Here is a 17450-nt window from a genome sequence, read left to right on the forward strand (position 1 = left end):
TCCAGCGTACTATGTGTAAAGAATAATCTGTCAATTTAAAGATTACAAAACACTCTTCCTATTGCTTAAATATTTTTTATATGTAAAGTTCTTTTTATAGTTCATTATATTACAGTTAGTGTCATAATAAAGTGAGGTGTGTGATATATAGGGTAATTTAAGCGCAGTGCTGTTATGAGTTATAGAACGAGCAACAACTGGTGGGAAGGTGAGAAATATTACACTTAAGAATTGCTTAAAAGAGTTCTTTTAAAAGATTGGCTTCATTCCTAATCAAGTGTCAAACCTGTTTTACTACATTTTCTAAATTAGTTTAGAGTAAATAGTATTCTGAAATACGTAACTGGCAACACTGAATATTTGCATATTTTTTCTCACACACATATTCCTTGGCCTACAACAAGCAAGTTTGTTTTCCTTCAATAAAAACTAATGTCACAAGCCAGGGGCTGGCTGCTAGTGGTTAAGCCACGCCCCTTCTAAATTCCCACCTCGAGGAGGTCCCCAAAACCAACCCAATGACCAAACAACAACGAGGAACAGGTAAGTATAAAAAAATATTCTTTATTGGTTTAAATATTTAAAAGATTCGGGGGATTGGGGAAAGGGAAATTAAAACTAATGTCTGAATCTGTCCTCCAAGGGGCCACGAGCAAGTGAGTGACAGGGGGGTGAAAGTTGCGTCGGGGAACGGGCTCCCGCCTCTGGTTCCCTCTGCCCGTGGCGCGCTCCTCTTCCTTCCTGGAGGCAGAATAAAATCACAATGAATATGGGTATGTACTGTTTCCCGTCCGTGTACCTGCGTGTAGTTCGCGGCACTCCGCCGTCTTCCCACGCAGCTCCTTGGTTGTCGACTCACTCTCCTTTCCTGTTCCTCTTTCTCTCCACAGGCTACCGCTGGGACCCGAAGACACAGTGGATCGTTCTTCCGAGAGTCTCCTCACCTCTCCACCGACTACAGCTGCTGGGTAAGTATGAATTTTCCTCCTCGACTCGTTACTTTGGTGCTCACACTTGTACTCTCTCTTCTCCCACAGATGACAGCTCGTCGCTGATTACAGCTTCTGGTACGTATGGTTCTCCTTCACAACGGGTCTCCTTGGAGCTCACGCTGGTTCTCTCTCTCTTCCTCCACAGACAACAGCTGGGACACAAAGGCACAGTGAATCGTTCTCAGTTAGTTCTCTCACCTCCTCGCTGATTACAGCTTCTGGTACGTATGGTTCTCCTTCACAACGGGTCTCCTTGGAGCTCACACTGGTTCTCTCTCTCTTCCTCCACAGACAACAGCTGGGACACAAAGGCACAGTGAATCGTTCTCGGTTAGTTCTCTCACCTCTTCGCTGTTTACAGCTTCTGGTACGTATGGTTCTCCTTCACAACGGGTCTCCTTGGAGCTCACACTGGTTCTCTCTCTCTTCCTCCACAGACAACAGCTGGGACACAAAGGCACAGTGAATCGTTCTCAGTTAGTTCTCTCACCTCCTCGCTGATTACAGCTTCTGGTACGTATGGTTCTCCTTCACAACGGGTCTCCTTGGAGCTCACACTGGTTCTCTCTCTCTTCCTCCACAGACAACAGCTGGGACACAAAGGCACAGTGAATCGTTCTCGGTTAGTTCTCTCACCTCTTCGCTGTTTACAGCTTCTGGTACGTATGGTTCTCCTTCACAACGGGTCTCCTTGGAGCTCACTCTGGTTCTCTCTCTCTTCTTCCACAGACGACAGCTTTCTTCCCTATTGATGGACAGACTGAACAGGTTATGCTCTACTTCTCGGGGTGGCGGACTTACGATCACGGCTAGGCGTACTGCATCGACCGACAGTGGTTTCCAAGATAGCGCCGGGGACCAAACCCTCTCGGCTGACTCGTTGGTTCCCCAGAGGGGCGGGAGTGTCACGCCGTCACACCGGGTCGAGCGCTGCCCTTTCCTCGACGCCCGTTGGCAATCGAACACCGGACCGGGGCGCCCCTTTGTAGAGACCTCGGGGCAGCGGATCTCCTTCGCCTCTGTCTCTGTGATGATAAACGGCACACGGGTAAAGTAGCAATGAAACTGGTAATACTCACACCGCCTGTCGTACAGGTCTTCACCGCCACTCCTAACACAAGTCCGCCAAACGTCTGGCTACGAAAGTACTTCAGGAACTACTCCGTGGTTTTCTAAGGCTGAAACACACTCACAGCATAATCGTACACAGGTTTATTCTAGGATCCGTTTTCCTCTTCAGCGCCCCTAGCGAGTGACTGGAGGCGGGGTACGTCAGACACGACACAGCAATCTCACTGCAATATACACAGCACCACTTCAAAGTGAAATTTCTACATCCAAGACTCACCCACCACTCTCAGTGCACACAATAGACGCCCGTCTTCCTTCGCCTCGCTCTGGGCAAGAATGTGGAGATGGTAACACGGCCTAGCAGTTGTTTTCCGTCACTGTGGCTGTCTCACACAAAGATCCGGTGGCTCACCCACCACGCTGACTCAGGGGCAGGGCCACCCACTCTTGCTGGAAAGCGCTTAAAAGATATCCAGGTCAAGTATATACAAGGTACACTCAATGAATGAATTCGTTTACTCACGACTGTGGTGCTTCGGTTATCTCACGTTTCCTTAGGTTAACTCCTCCGTATGATAATTCCAGCTACACAGATAACGTTTTCTCCAGTCGTCAATACCACCACTACACAGATGGGTACTCACGATAGCACGTTCCGTCTTCTTTCACTTCATTCCTACAAGGTCAGTCTCCGTTTACTTTCCAACCCGTAAGGTCTTCAATATCTGCATCAGCCGAAATCCCACGATGCACAAAGAGAGAGAGAGCGAGTCCAGTAATCCGACTGGCGTACCCGGTGAGTTTAACTCAGCGCTGCAGCACACACCAACACTCGTCCTAACAACAACAACAACTGTGGTTTAAACTGCTCTTAAGTATCTGCCTGGGTGTTGCCTTCGTCCAATCACCCGGCGCTCTTGTTAATAACTCACAGCTGTCCGTAGTTTGGCTGATTACAGCCCTCGCGGTGCTACCGGATGTCCGGTGTTTTCTCTTCCCGGCCCGGGCGGAAACATCCGGGCGGAACCAAAACTTTCCAAATTTTTGGTTCCGCCTAAAAGATCGTCACTCCTGTGACATCCTCCCCCGCCAATGCATTCTAGTCCCTGGAATGCCTCGGTGTCGTCCACTCACCGTACCGGGCCGGGGGGCGTCCTCGGTTCTCCCGTTGGGAACGTCTCACGGGTGAATCGGGTTCAACGGGCTCGGGTGCTAACTCTGGTTGCCTCTGGGCAGCTGGAGGTTCGGCCGGTTCAGGCGCCAGCTCTGGCTGCATCTGGGCAGCTGGAGGTTCAACCGGTTCGGGTGCCAGCGCTGGTTGCATCTGAGCCGCCGGGGGCAGCGCCACCACAGGTCGACCCGGTACCACAGCCCATCCCTCCGTCCAGGGGGCCGCCGGTACTGGTTCCATGGGCCCTTCCTTCGCAGCCTCGGGGTAGTTCGGGCAGGGGCGAAGCATGTTTCGGTGTACCACCCGCTCGGGCCCAGGTTTTCCCTCGGGCCGGATGGTATACACCGGTTGTCCCGGCCTCTGCTGCTTACAGACCACATACGGGATAGCCTCCCAGCGGTCGCTCAGCTTTCCTTTTCCCTGTCGCCGGTTATCCCTCGCCAGGACCCTCTCACCTGGTAACAGGGGGGCATCTCGAGCAGTCCGATCGTACAACCGTTTGTTCCTTTCTCCCGCTGTCTGTATCTTCTTTGACACTTGCTCATATGCAAAATGTAACCGCTGGTGGTGGCGCCCCACCCACTCCGTCACACTCACTTCTTCCCGGTCCGCGGCCACTCCCAGGACCAGGTCAGTGGGCATCCGGACGTGTCTGCCGAACATCAGGTAAGTGGGGGCATACCCCGTCGTGCTATGAACACTGTTATTGTATGCTTGCAGAAGATTTGGTAAAGCACTCACCCAGTCGCTCTGCTGTCGTTGATCCAACGTCCCCAGTAGTCCCAATAGGGTCTGATTAAACCTCTCACAGCTTCCATTTCCCTGGGGATGATATGATGTCGTATGGGTTTTAGTGCATCCATACAACTGGCACAACTCACGGATTACTTTAGATTCGAAATTGGTCCCTTGGTCGGAGTGCAGAAACTCGGGACATCCAAATGTCTGGAACACATTGCGCCATAGAGCTGTGGCGGTGGTGTTGGCTGTCTGATCAAGCGTCGGGACCGCCCAGGCGTACTTAGTAAACAGATCTGTGATCACCAGGATGTTCTGATAACGGTCCTGGGGACGGCCCAGCGTCAGGAAATCCATTGCCATTATGTGGAGGGGGGCCTTTGCATGGATGGGTACCATCGGCGCTCGGGCCTCTCGTCTAGATTTAAACAGTGTACACCGGGGGCAGGCTTGAATTGAGTCATGCACAGACGCCTCCAGCCCAGGCCAGTAAAAGAATCTCCGTAGTAGGGATACGGTCCTCTCCTGTCCCTGGTGTCCCAACTGGTCATGATAGGCTGTGACTAATGCGTTTACCTGGTCGGCGGGTACCACGATCTGGCTCACTTCCTCGCCCGACTTCGGGTCGCGGGTCTTCCTACAAAGCACTCCTTCCTGTAGCTCTAACTTCTCCCACTGCCCCAGTAATCTTCTCCCAGTCTCCGTCTGGGCCAATCTTTCCGCCGACGTTGGCCGTTTGCTCTGCTCTACCCACATTTTCACCTGGCACACGTCCCGGTCCTGGGCCTGCCTCTCTATCCAGCGGCGGGGGTCCCACCCCCAATTCCCTGGTGCAGCTTCCTGCTGACCTCCTGGCGCCTCCACGGCCCCGATCATGTAGCCCTCCTCACGGCTATCCTCCTTTTGATACCCCTGGCGTCTGGGGCTCTTTCCCTCAGGTAGTCTTGAGAGGACGTCCGCGTTCGTATGCTCTCGTCCCGGCCGATACTGCAGCTTATAATCAAAGTTGGCCAGCTGAGCCACCCATCGCTGTTCCACGGCCCCCAGCTTCGCCGTCTGTAAATGTACTAGAGGGTTGTTATCGGTGATGACTGTTACCTTAGCTCCCCACAGGTAGTCCTTGAACTTTTCGCTCAGGGCCCACTTCAGGGCCAGCAGTTCCAGCTTGAAGGAGCTGTAATTTGCGTCGTTCCTCTCTGCCGGATGGAGACTCCGGCTCGCATAAGCGATCACCCGCTCTGTTCCTTCTTGCCGTTGGGCCAATACTGCCCCCAATCCCAGGTTGCTCGCGTCTGTATATAAGACAAAAGGTTCAGAAAAGTCAGCATACGCCAAGATGGGGGCCTGTAACAACTCCTGCTTCAGCCTCTGAAAAGCCATCTCACACTCATTGTCCCAGTTAATAGAGGGCGATCCATGGCCCCGGCTTCGTCCCGTGCCAACCAGCAACTGGTTAAGGGGCTTGGCAATCTTCGAAAAATCCTTAATAAAGCGCCTATAATATCCCACGAACCCCAGAAAGGATCGTACTTGCCTCACAGTCTTAGGCGCGTCCCAATCCTTAACTGCGGAGACTTTCTCGGGGTCCACGGCCACCCCCGCTGCGCTGACCACATGGCCCAGGAACTTCACTTCTCGCCGCAACAGGTGGCATTTGTCCGGCTGCAGCTTCAGCCCGTACCTTTCCATGGCTCGGAAGACTTCCTCTAGGTGCTGGAGGTGGGAATCGAAATCTGGGGAATACACAATCACATCATCCAAATACACCAGTACTGACTCCATCAACTGACCTCCAAGACAGCGTTGCATCAAGCGTTGGAAGGTGGCTGGAGCGTTGCAGAGTCCGAAGAGCATCCGGTCCCATTCGAATAGTCCGAACGGGGTCGTGAAGGCGGTCTTCTCCCGGTCGGCCTCGGCTACTTGCACCTGCCAATATCCACTGGCCAGATCTAAGGTGGAGTACCAGGCTGACTGCGTGAGGCTAGCAAGGGAGTCTTCGATTCGGGGTAAGGGGAAGGCGTCTTTCTTGGTTACCAGGTTCAGCTTGCGATAGTCCACACAGAACCTCCAGGCTCCCGTCTTCTTTTGTACGAGCACGATGGGGGCCGCCCAGGGACTGCTACTCTCTCGGACAATGCCCCGGCCCAACATGCCCTGCAGGAGTGTACGTACTTCCGCATACAAGGTAGGTGGAATCGGTCGATATCTCTCCCTACTCGGCCCTGCATCCCCGGTGGGGATGTGGTGTTCCACCACCCTGGTGCACCCGTAGTCCTCATTGTGCCTCGCAAACACATGTTGCCACTTTCGAAGGAGTGCCTGCAGTTTCTGTGTCTGTACCTGTCCCAGGTTGTCCCCTTGCAGTGACTCACCCGCTAGGTGTCTGGGCACACCTCCCTCCTGGCTACTCGCCGGGGCATCCAACTGGGTCAGGGCCACCTCGATCACAGTGGGGCACACCTGACGAAAACTGACGTCTCTCTCTTCCCTCACCTGGTGGGGTGTGACCGTCGTCAGCCGAGCCAGTCGTTGATGCCGGTGTAGCTGTACTGCATAGGGGTGCTCGTTCCGTACCCTTACCGGGATTCTCCCCCGGTGGACCGCCGCTAGTCCCCGTGCTACCTCCACTTGTGGGCAGTCTGTATGTGGCTCTACCAACACCCACTCCTCTGGGCTCGCTTCTCGAAGGGGCACTCTTGCCCATACGATAGCCTCACTCCTAGGGGGAATAGACAAAGCAAAACGACACATTACTCTTCCCACTTCCTCCCGATTTCTACGCACCTGGTTCATTTGGACCCGACGGCAATCGGCCACTACACGCTCCCACTTGGGTCTCTCAGTGGGTGAAATCCTCGGACCAGGCCTAGCCTGGAATATCTCCTCCCAGCATTCGGAGAGGACATTCATGCCCAATAGGGCTCGGTGGGCGCCCAAACACCTATCTTCAACAATGATCACACCTTTCTGGGGGACGACCACCCCATGCACTTCAAGATCCGCCAGGCGATAGCCAATGTAGGGGATTTCTAGGCCATTAGCGCCTTTCAACGTCAGCCAGGGGGCCTCTGTTCCTCGTGTTCCTTCCTGTCCGAATATCTCCTTGGAGAGGCTTTCTGCGAACATCGTTACCTGTGAGCCCGTGTCTACCAGGCACTGAATCCATTTGCCACACACTTTTACTTCTGCCACCGGGCTATGCCCGATCATCTGCTGCCTAGAGCTGTCCCTCCTTCCCGGGTCTTCTCGAGGGGTCCCGGCCACACGACCCACTGTGGCCGGTCGTCCTAAAAACCCCCTTCAGATGCCCTGCGAGGCCCACACTGACGACTGTAATGTCCAGGCTCCCCACAACGATTGCAAATTGGTCGTCCCTGGTCATCCCATTCGAAACGGGGTCGATTATAACGGTTTGGGCGTCCCGGCGGCTCTCGGCTCCTCTCCGAGTATACTCGCTCCCGGGGTGCCGGCCTTGGCTCCTCCCGCGCCCTACCTTGGCGCAGCTCTCCCAGAAGAGTTCTAGATAATTCTGACATCTGCTCCCGGACATCCTTCAACAGTTCGACTTTTAGAGCCTGCTTCCAATCCGTGCGTTCTGGTGGTGGTGGCACACTCTCATTTACCGCTGCACATACTGGGGTCTCACTCACCTCGACCTCGTCGCCCTCCAAGGCTAACGCCTCCTTCCTTAGATCTTCAAATGTGAGGTCGGGGTCTCTGCGAAACTGGACCCTCAAACTCTGTCTCACGGGGCCCTCTTTCATCCCCAGGAGGAATTGGTCGCGCAGCAAAGTCTCGCCATCTCCCAATCCATGGTCGCGGCGGGCCTGTAGCCGGGTGAACTGTTCTCGCAGTCTCAGGGCAAAAGCTCTAATGGGTTGTCGGGGGCCTTGTTTACTGTTAAAGAATTGGGAACGGAGGACAGCTACGGGGGTGTGGTCACCATATTGCTCGGTAAGGAACTGAAATATAGTTTGGGCACTGGCTCGGACAGCTTCAGGGGCGGCCTGTACTTCTCGCCGCGCTTCTCCCTCTAAGGAGTTTAACACGAACTGGAGCCGCTGGGCTACACTAAGGCTTTGCAGGTCGGCTAAATACTCCAACTGGGCCTTCCATTCCGTTAGTCGTATTCCCGACTCTATCCCTCCATACTTTTGGACCCAAGGGCTACCCATAAAGACAGGCACCGCACGGGGTTGGGCTGCGGGCCCCGCGTTGTCGGTCATTGGGCTAGTCTGGTTACTCAACTCGAGGTGGGGCCCTGCCGACTACGCCAAATCTGTCACAAGCCAGGGGCTGGCTGCTAGTGGTTAAGCCACGCCCCTTCTAAATTCCCACCTCGAGGAGGTCCCCAAAACCAACCCAATGACCAAACAACAACGAGGAACAGGTAAGTATAAAAAAATATTCTTTATTGGTTTAAATATTTAAAAGATTCGGGGGATTGGGGAAAGGGAAATTAAAACTAATGTCTGAATCTGTCCTCCAAGGGGCCACGAGCAAGTGAGTGACAGGGGGGTGAAAGTTGCGTCGGGGAACGGGCTCCCGCCTCTGGTTCCCTCTGCCCGTGGCGCGCTCCTCTTCCTTCCTGGAGGCAGAATAAAATCACAATGAATATGGGTATGTACTGTTTCCCGTCCGTGTACCTGCGTGTAGTTCGCGGCACTCCGCCGTCTTCCCACGCAGCTCCTTGGTTGTCGACTCACTCTCCTTTCCTGTTCCTCTTTCTCTCCACAGGCTACCGCTGGGACCCGAAGACACAGTGGATCGTTCTCCCGAGAGTCTCCTCACCTCTCCACCGACTACAGCTGCTGGGTAAGTATGAATTTTCCTCCTCGACTCGTTACTTTGGTGCTCACACTTGTACTCTCTCTTCTCCCACAGATGACAGCTCGTCGCTGATTACAGCTTCTGGTACGTATGGTTCTCCTTCACAACGGGTCTCCTTGGAGCTCACGCTGGTTCTCTCTCTCTTCCTCCACAGACAACAGCTGGGACACAAAGGCACAGTGAATCGTTCTCAGTTAGTTCTCTCACCTCCTCGCTGATTACAGCTTCTGGTACGTATGGTTCTCCTTCACAACGGGTCTCCTTGGAGCTCACACTGGTTCTCTCTCTCTTCCTCCACAGACAACAGCTGGGACACAAAGGCACAGTGAATCGTTCTCGGTTAGTTCTCTCACCTCTTCGCTGTTTACAGCTTCTGGTACGTATGGTTCTCCTTCACAACGGGTCTCCTTGGAGCTCACACTGGTTCTCTCTCTCTTCCTCCACAGACAACAGCTGGGACACAAAGGCACAGTGAATCGTTCTCAGTTAGTTCTCTCACCTCCTCGCTGATTACAGCTTCTGGTACGTATGGTTCTCCTTCACAACGGGTCTCCTTGGAGCTCACACTGGTTCTCTCTCTCTTCCTCCACAGACAACAGCTGGGACACAAAGGCACAGTGAATCGTTCTCGGTTAGTTCTCTCACCTCTTCGCTGTTTACAGCTTCTGGTACGTATGGTTCTCCTTCACAACGGGTCTCCTTGGAGCTCACTCTGGTTCTCTCTCTCTTCTTCCACAGACGACAGCTTTCTTCCCTATTGATGGACAGACTGAACAGGTTATGCTCTACTTCTCGGGGTGGCGGACTTACGATCACGGCTAGGCGTACTGCATCGACCGACAGTGGTTTCCAAGATAGCGCCGGGGACCAAACCCTCTCGGCTGACTCGTTGGTTCCCCAGAGGGGCGGGAGTGTCACGCCGTCACACCGGGTCGAGCGCTGCCCTTTCCTCGACGCCCGTTGGCAATCGAACACCGGACCGGGGCGCCCCTTTGTAGAGACCTCGGGGCAGCGGATCTCCTTCGCCTCTGTCTCTGTGATGATAAACGGCACACGGGTAAAGTAGCAATGAAACTGGTAATACTCACACCGCCTGTCGTACAGGTCTTCACCGCCACTCCTAACACAAGTCCGCCAAGCGTCTGGCTACGAAAGTACTTCAGGAACTACTCCGTGGTTTTCTAAGGCTGAAACACACTCACAGCATAATCGTACACAGGTTTATTCTAGGATCCGTTTTCCTCTTCAGCGCCCCTAGCGAGTGACTGGAGGCGGGGTACGTCAGACACGACACAGCAATCTCACTGCAATATACACAGCACCACTTCAAAGTGAAATTTCTACATCCAAGACTCACCCACCACTCTCAGTGCACACAATAGACGCCCGTCTTCCTTCGCCTCGCTCTGGGCAAGAATGTGGAGATGGTAACACGGCCTAGCAGTTGTTTTCCGTCACTGTGGCTGTCTCACACAAAGATCCGGTGGCTCACCCACCACGCTGACTCAGGGGCAGGGCCACCCACTCTTGCTGGAAAGCGCTTAAAAGATATCCAGGTCAAGTATATACAAGGTACACTCAATGAATGAATTCGTTTACTCACGACTGTGGTGCTTCGGTTATCTCACGTTTCCTTAGGTTAACTCCTCCGTATGATAATTCCAGCTACACAGATAACGTTTTCTCCAGTCGTCAATACCACCACTACACAGATGGGTACTCACGATAGCACGTTCCGTCTTCTTTCACTTCATTCCTACAAGGTCAGTCTCCGTTTACTTTCCAACCCGTAAGGTCTTCAATATCTGCATCAGCCGAAATCCCACGATGCACAAAGAGAGAGAGAGCGAGTCCAGTAATCCGACTGGCGTACCCGGTGAGTTTAACTCAGCGCTGCAGCACACACCAACACTCGTCCTAACAACAACAACAACTGTGGTTTAAACTGCTCTTAAGTATCTGCCTGGGTGTTGCCTTCGTCCAATCACCCGGCGCTCTTGTTAATAACTCACAGCTGTCCGTAGTTTGGCTGATTACAGCCCTCGCGGTGCTACCGGATGTCCGGTGTTTTCTCTTCCCGGCCCGGGCGGAAACATCCGGGCGGAACCAAAACTTTCCAAATTTTTGGTTCCGCCTAAAAGATCGTCACTCCTGTGACACTAATAAAAAGTAAGTTTAGTAATTGAAGTAACATGAAGAGTAGTGGTAGTAGAGTAGTTAAATTGTGCTAAGCAGGATTATCAACAGTGGTGCTGGTCACTTCTTTTCCAAGGGGCGCAAATTCAAAATATATGTGTTCGAAGTGTCATGTGTTGCTTGTCATGTCAAAATGTGTGTTCATTGTGTCATGTGTACCATGTGCATCATGCATCATTTCAAAATACGTGCCTGCTGCACACGCGTCAAAAGGGTTTATGATAAAAGAGACGCTCACGTTCACGAAATACTCACAAAAGACTCACTTAACACTTAACTCTGAATACACATGAGATTAACTCTTTCCCCGCCAGCATTTAAAAAAAAAGTTGCCAGCCAGTGCCAGCATTTTTCATGATTTTCACAAAAGTTTAATGCCTTCCAGAAAATTTTCTTCTTAAATATATAAACAAACAATATATCAGATGAAAGAACAGACCCTCTGCTTTCAAACAAAAAAAAAAACGTTTCATCCTACCTTCGTTAGTTCTCTTGTAATCACCTCTCAAACATGGGTAGGTTTCTTCAAAAACACCCAATTATGAGCAAAAAGCTGAGATAATTAAATTTTTGCGAAGGACTTTTGATAGAGATCAGATGCAGAGCGATCTTTAAAACATACACAGAGTTCTTTCTCTTTCACGTGAGGCGCTACTTCCGGATTGTATAAGTTGCGGAAGTGCACCACCTGGTGGATAATAGCGGTATTGCGGAAAGACTTGTCATTGGCGGTAAAGCGTTTTCTCTTAATTGACGAGATATCTAGTCAATGGCGGTGAAAGAGTTAAACGAGAATCTGGAAAAGGCAAGCACCTCTTTTATTATAAACCCCTTCGTAGTTTGCCACCACTGGTTATCAAAAATAAATTATAAATTGTGTATCTTAGGGGGCATGCACACCAAAGCTTTTACACCCGCGGCCGGTGCATGTTTTCAATTGTTTCCAATGGAAGCACAGCGTTCTTCAAAACAGCCAGCAGGTGGCAAATTTTTTCTGCGCTGAAAGCTGTAAAAAAGCTTTGGTGTGTCCCACCCCTAAGTCATGATCAAAGAACAAAAAATAGCATTTTATATTAACAAAATGTGAAATCATTTACAGACCACTTACTATGTCTGCCATGAAACAACAAGAGTTTAGAGAGTTTAACTCAATAACTTTTTTAACATTTAAAAATTTTTTATTAGAGGGCCCTTTAAAGAGAGAACGTTTTATTAAAATGTAATTCACTGATTTATTTGAAAAATATCTGAAATGCTTCACTAACACCTCTATGAAAACTGCTATTTTATTTTAAATTAATAAAGAAAAAGACATACCTTTTATTGAGAAGGCCCTGTAAAAATCACAGATATTGAGAGGGCCCTGTAAAAATACAATCAAAGTGTACTCAGTTCAGGGAAAAATAAATTGAGTTTATAGAATCCATACAGCCTGATGTAAAATCTGCTGAACAGTATTCTTAAATGAGATTTAAACACACAGCTCACAGATCATCACAACATTCAAGCACATCTATTTACTCAAACATTTCAAGACCGAGCCAAATGAAAGGCAAAATAACTTTGGTATTATAAGTCATGCAGTCACTGCAAAATTCTGTAAATGCAATATCTATTGACAAACCCGACCACATTCTGGGTTGACTACAAACATACAAAACAAGATGTGTGCAAAAAAATCCATTCAATACTGCCTGTGGAGAGTCAGTCAGCTGCTTTTTGTTCTCCTTTTCGTCTCTCACATCTGCTTCGTGGTTGGCATATTCATTGCTGACTACAGACCGAAGAAGAAAGTCTGCAGGGCAGATATAAGTAATCCATAAACAATGGAACTACATTTGACACTTAGTATTCTTAAAGGAGGACAGGAGCTGCTTGTGAAACTAGGCTAAATAAAAGCCTGTAAACTGGTTGGATAGTTCGGGGGACAACTGGGTTAGGCTCTGCAGACCATTATGGCTGCATACCCTCAAGGTACAGTGATCTATGACTAACACAATAACAGCTCTGAGGGCTAATAACCCAGACCACGTTGTGTGCATGTCCACGCATTAAATATAAAAATTACAGGATGTTAATACATTTCTGCTCTGGTTTGTATTATATGGATTGTGACAGAACAAACACCACCAATGATATGAGTGCTGCGGGCCTTCAACATGGCTCCCAAGTAAATCAGGCTTGAAAGAGAGAGAGATGAGGAACTAGGATTTTACTAAACATAATATACCACTGACATACAAACATCATTTTGTGTAACTGTATGCATGCATTCATTACAACATAATATTCATATTAAATATTCTAAATATTGTTTATATAAAACTAATAGCCTAAATCAATACAGTTTCATGTAATTTGATGTTTTTATGACACGGCATATAAGGCAGCGTTTCTGTTTACAACGACACATTTAAACTTAAAACAATATCAGACTGTGATGAAAATGTCACGTGGAACCATAGCCTAAAAGAATGAATTAACGTCAGAATGTTAACTCTTTCCTCGCCATTGACAAGTTACCTCATCAATTAAAAGAAAACGCTTACCTGGCAATGACGAGTTTTTACGGCAATCCCTATTTCCACTATCATCCGCTAGGTGGCACTCTTACCCAACTTCTAAAACACTCACTCAGTTAAAAACTGTGAAAACTTTGTGTATGTTTTGATTATTGCTCTGAATCTTATCTCTAACAAATGCAATTACCTCAGCTTTTTGTTCAAGATTTGGTATTTTTGAAGAACTGAATATTTAAGAGGTGATAAAAAGAGAACAAATGAAGAAAAGATTAAACTTTTTTGAAAGCAGAGGCTCTGTTCTTTCATTTAATATATCTTCTGTTTATATATTTAAAGAAGAACATTTTCTGGAAGGTGACTTTTGTGAAAATCGTAATAAAACGCTGGTGGGGAAAGAGTTAAGAAGCTGAACAAAAACTTTTATGTGGAGAGGCGGTATAGGTGGTAGCGGGTATAAAAGTTAACAATGGATAGGTTTGTGACACGGAATAAAAAGAAAACTGGATATTTCGGCACCAGCACTTTAGACATTCTACTAACTATAAACAACTTTGCAACTACATGTCAACTAACTTTCAATAATTTGCAACTATACGTCAACTAACTGTCATAGTGTATTAGTAGACTGTAAGGGTTGGGGTTAGGGAAGAGGTTTGGGTTAGTGGAATAAGTTGACATGCACCTGCAAAGATACTTATAGACAGTTGAATGTCTGTTGAGATATCATCACAATAAAGTGTTAGTAGATATTAAGCAGACAGTCTACTAATTCTCTAAAGATTGGTAGTTGATAATTAGTTGCAAAGTTACTTATAATTAGTAAAATGTCTAAAGTGGACTATTGAAATAAAGTGTTACCTTACAATTTTGTTGGGGCGATTGGGGACAGGTGGGGCGCCGAACACTTCCCTACCTCCAAAATGGGGAATGGCAGAAAAAGATTAAGAAACACTGGCATAAGGTAAGTGGCTATGAAATTTTTTTTGCATTTATTAACTTTGTATATGTTCAGAAAATAGCAATGAGTGCGTTTGCATGCACAGCCCATGCTTAATAAACTGATAAAGTGTAAAGTCATGTAAAGGTGTTAAAAAAGGTTTAGCTAAAGCAAAAGGTCAGCTAAATCAAAATCTTACTGGCACAGGTAGATTTCTGCCCATTACCCAGATTTCCGTTTCATGTAAATGTCTTAACCAGCTTTCTTGCATTTTTTTCATGTGCGTATGTATCTGCATGTAAAGGATACAAACAGAAAATAGCGCATAAAAGTCTGCTCTTGACTCATAAAGTTGACAGAGAAAGTGCAAAATTAAAAACTTTACAGGTTGTGCACACACACACAAGAAGAGATACAACAGTATAGCTTTTGACTGCTTTTCAAATGACTAGGCCGACTATAGTCTGATGCCACTGCCTGCAAGAAACCTGAAAAATCTCCAAATCCCATGTAAACGCAGTTTTCTGCATAGCCGGTTTATTGATTTGCATGTAAACATGTGAAAAACATGTTTATATAAAAAGCTTATGTTTGATCTATGTCCAATTCTTTGTGCATGTTAGCACCCTCAGTTATGTGGGCATGCCATAAAACCCCACTGACCAAAGCAATAGTTATAAGCAAAAACTCTAAGAGTTTAACAAAAGCTCTCAGGATGAGACCCATCATCTTTTGGCCAGGCCATCAGTAGTGATTTTATGTAATCTCAGCTTTGTAGATAGATCAGACACGGCAGTCATTCTGAATTTCTGTATACCGCATATCATGGAGTGCTGAGTATGTCAGTCAAAATTTGAGAAGTTTTATTGCTCCTCCCGTATACTGCAGATCAGAAGCCTATAAAGTAGTGCTGATATGATTAAAGCAAGAAATGGCTAAAAGTGTCTGCCAAATGCATGAATGTGAATGCAATTTTAGACAGGTAGAAAGGTATCTACCTCCAGCAGGTCAGTTTTGTGAGAGGATGAGCTCCATGCACTTCAATTTATGGGGTCTTGCATCACTTATGAAAATCGAGCCTTGAGGGTCAAGAGCCCCAGAAGCTTGAGAGCAATGAGGATATTCATGAGCCAAATGTAACAAGCAAGCAAACTTGGAAAGTTAATGTGGCAGCCCTGGAGGTAACCTATGGCTGTCCAAGCAATAGCAGCATATAGCTTAAAAGTAAAAGGTTACTAAGTTTGAGAAATATAATCATCCTTTTATAAATCAACATGATCAACAATCTAATTTAACTGAAATACTTATAAATATCCATGCGCATTGGTGGTGTTATTGATGTGTATGGTTTTATTTTCATTTAACTGTGCTAGGATAAACTGATGAGGTTTTATTACTTACTGAAGAAAGAGTGGCGGCTCGTGACTGCTCTTCCGAGTGGCGCAAATTAAAAATATGTGTTCGGAGTGTCATGTCTGTTGCTTGTGTTTGTTGCATGAACCATTTGCATCACGTGTTTTGTCAAAATAAGTGCCTGCTGCACACGCGTCAAAACCGTTTATGATAAAAGAGATGCTCATGTTCACAAAATACACACAAGACACTTTCTTAACAGTAAACTCTGACGCATGAGATTATGCGAGTATCTGGCAAACGCGAGCGTCTATTTTATCATAAACCCTTTAGACGCATTTGCAGCAGGCACTTATTTTGACAAGACACGTGATGCATATAGGTTGACTTGACGCGCCAAACACATATTTTGAAATTACGAACCACACACATGACGGGCTACATACATGTTGTGACCCACTTCGCATCGTGCGCCCTCAAAAAACGAAGTCACCGGCAGACACTGTGAAGTATAACCCAAAGTGTGTCTGAATCCTGTAAGGAATGAGTACACTGTAAAAAATTAGCTGTAATTTTGCAGCTGGTTGCCAGTAACTTACTGTAGAAGATAAAGACTGAAAATGTTCCATGTTCATTTAAATTTGAACAAACTGTTGCCAGTAAATAACATAAATGTAAAATCTACAGTAAGTTACTGGCAGCTTAGTTGCCAGTAATACCTAGTAATACTGTAATTTCTACAGAAATGTTTTACAGCGTATGTATAATAAACATACAGGCACTAAGATCATGTGATTGGATTTTTGGAAATTGGTTAACAATTTGGGCTTTTTGTGTAAATCACTGTGGTGAATAAAGGAAAAGTTTGAAAGGATATAAATCCAGGATCTCTTTAAATTTCTATGAAGTTATATTTGAAATTATTTAACTAAATTCGAGAAAAACATGCATGTTATCCAACCAATAAGCACAAAGAGTCTAGTCTCTATATATAGCTGTCCCTCATGTCCATCCTGTGACAGTTTTTTGCAGCATATCTCCTCCACGCCATCATCCCTAACTGTCTGTTGGTACATCTATCACAGCTAAGCGGGGGGGGGGGGGGGGGGGTTCTCTGGGTTCGGCATAATTTTCCGAGCGTGGAGCCCTCCCTCTTGGACAGTGTATTTGTATTTGTTTTTTATCTTCCATTTATATGAGATGATACATAAACTGATTTTATTACAGAGGGAAGTAAAACCTTTGCTTTTTAATTAAAGCCAAGGTCATAGATTTTATTAGTCAAAGTGAACTTTAGGATGGGGAGATAAATTACATGGATTTTTAAAGACTCTTTTGCTGCCAAGGTCATGGAAATAGCTCTCTTGATACATCTGACAAAAAGTTCTCTTTTATGTTTAATCCTCATAATCGCCTATTAGATGTAGAGTTTAATTCCCTAAAACGTGTTTTAGCAAATCTTACATATTCACCAGAATGTTTAAGTTGAAAAGTTTAGAGCTTATTTGCCATCTGTATACATCTTACTTTGATCCAGCAGGATTTAATTCTGTTCTTCTTAATGAAATGCTAGTTTTGATTAAGAAATAACTTTATAACAGGTTTTATATTCTGATACAGTTTAAGTATATTAGCATTAG

Source organism: Paramisgurnus dabryanus, chromosome 16 (genome assembly GCF_030506205.2).
Source record: "Paramisgurnus dabryanus chromosome 16, PD_genome_1.1, whole genome shotgun sequence".
In the NCBI taxonomy this organism is placed as follows: domain Eukaryota; kingdom Metazoa; phylum Chordata; class Actinopteri; order Cypriniformes; family Cobitidae; genus Paramisgurnus; species Paramisgurnus dabryanus.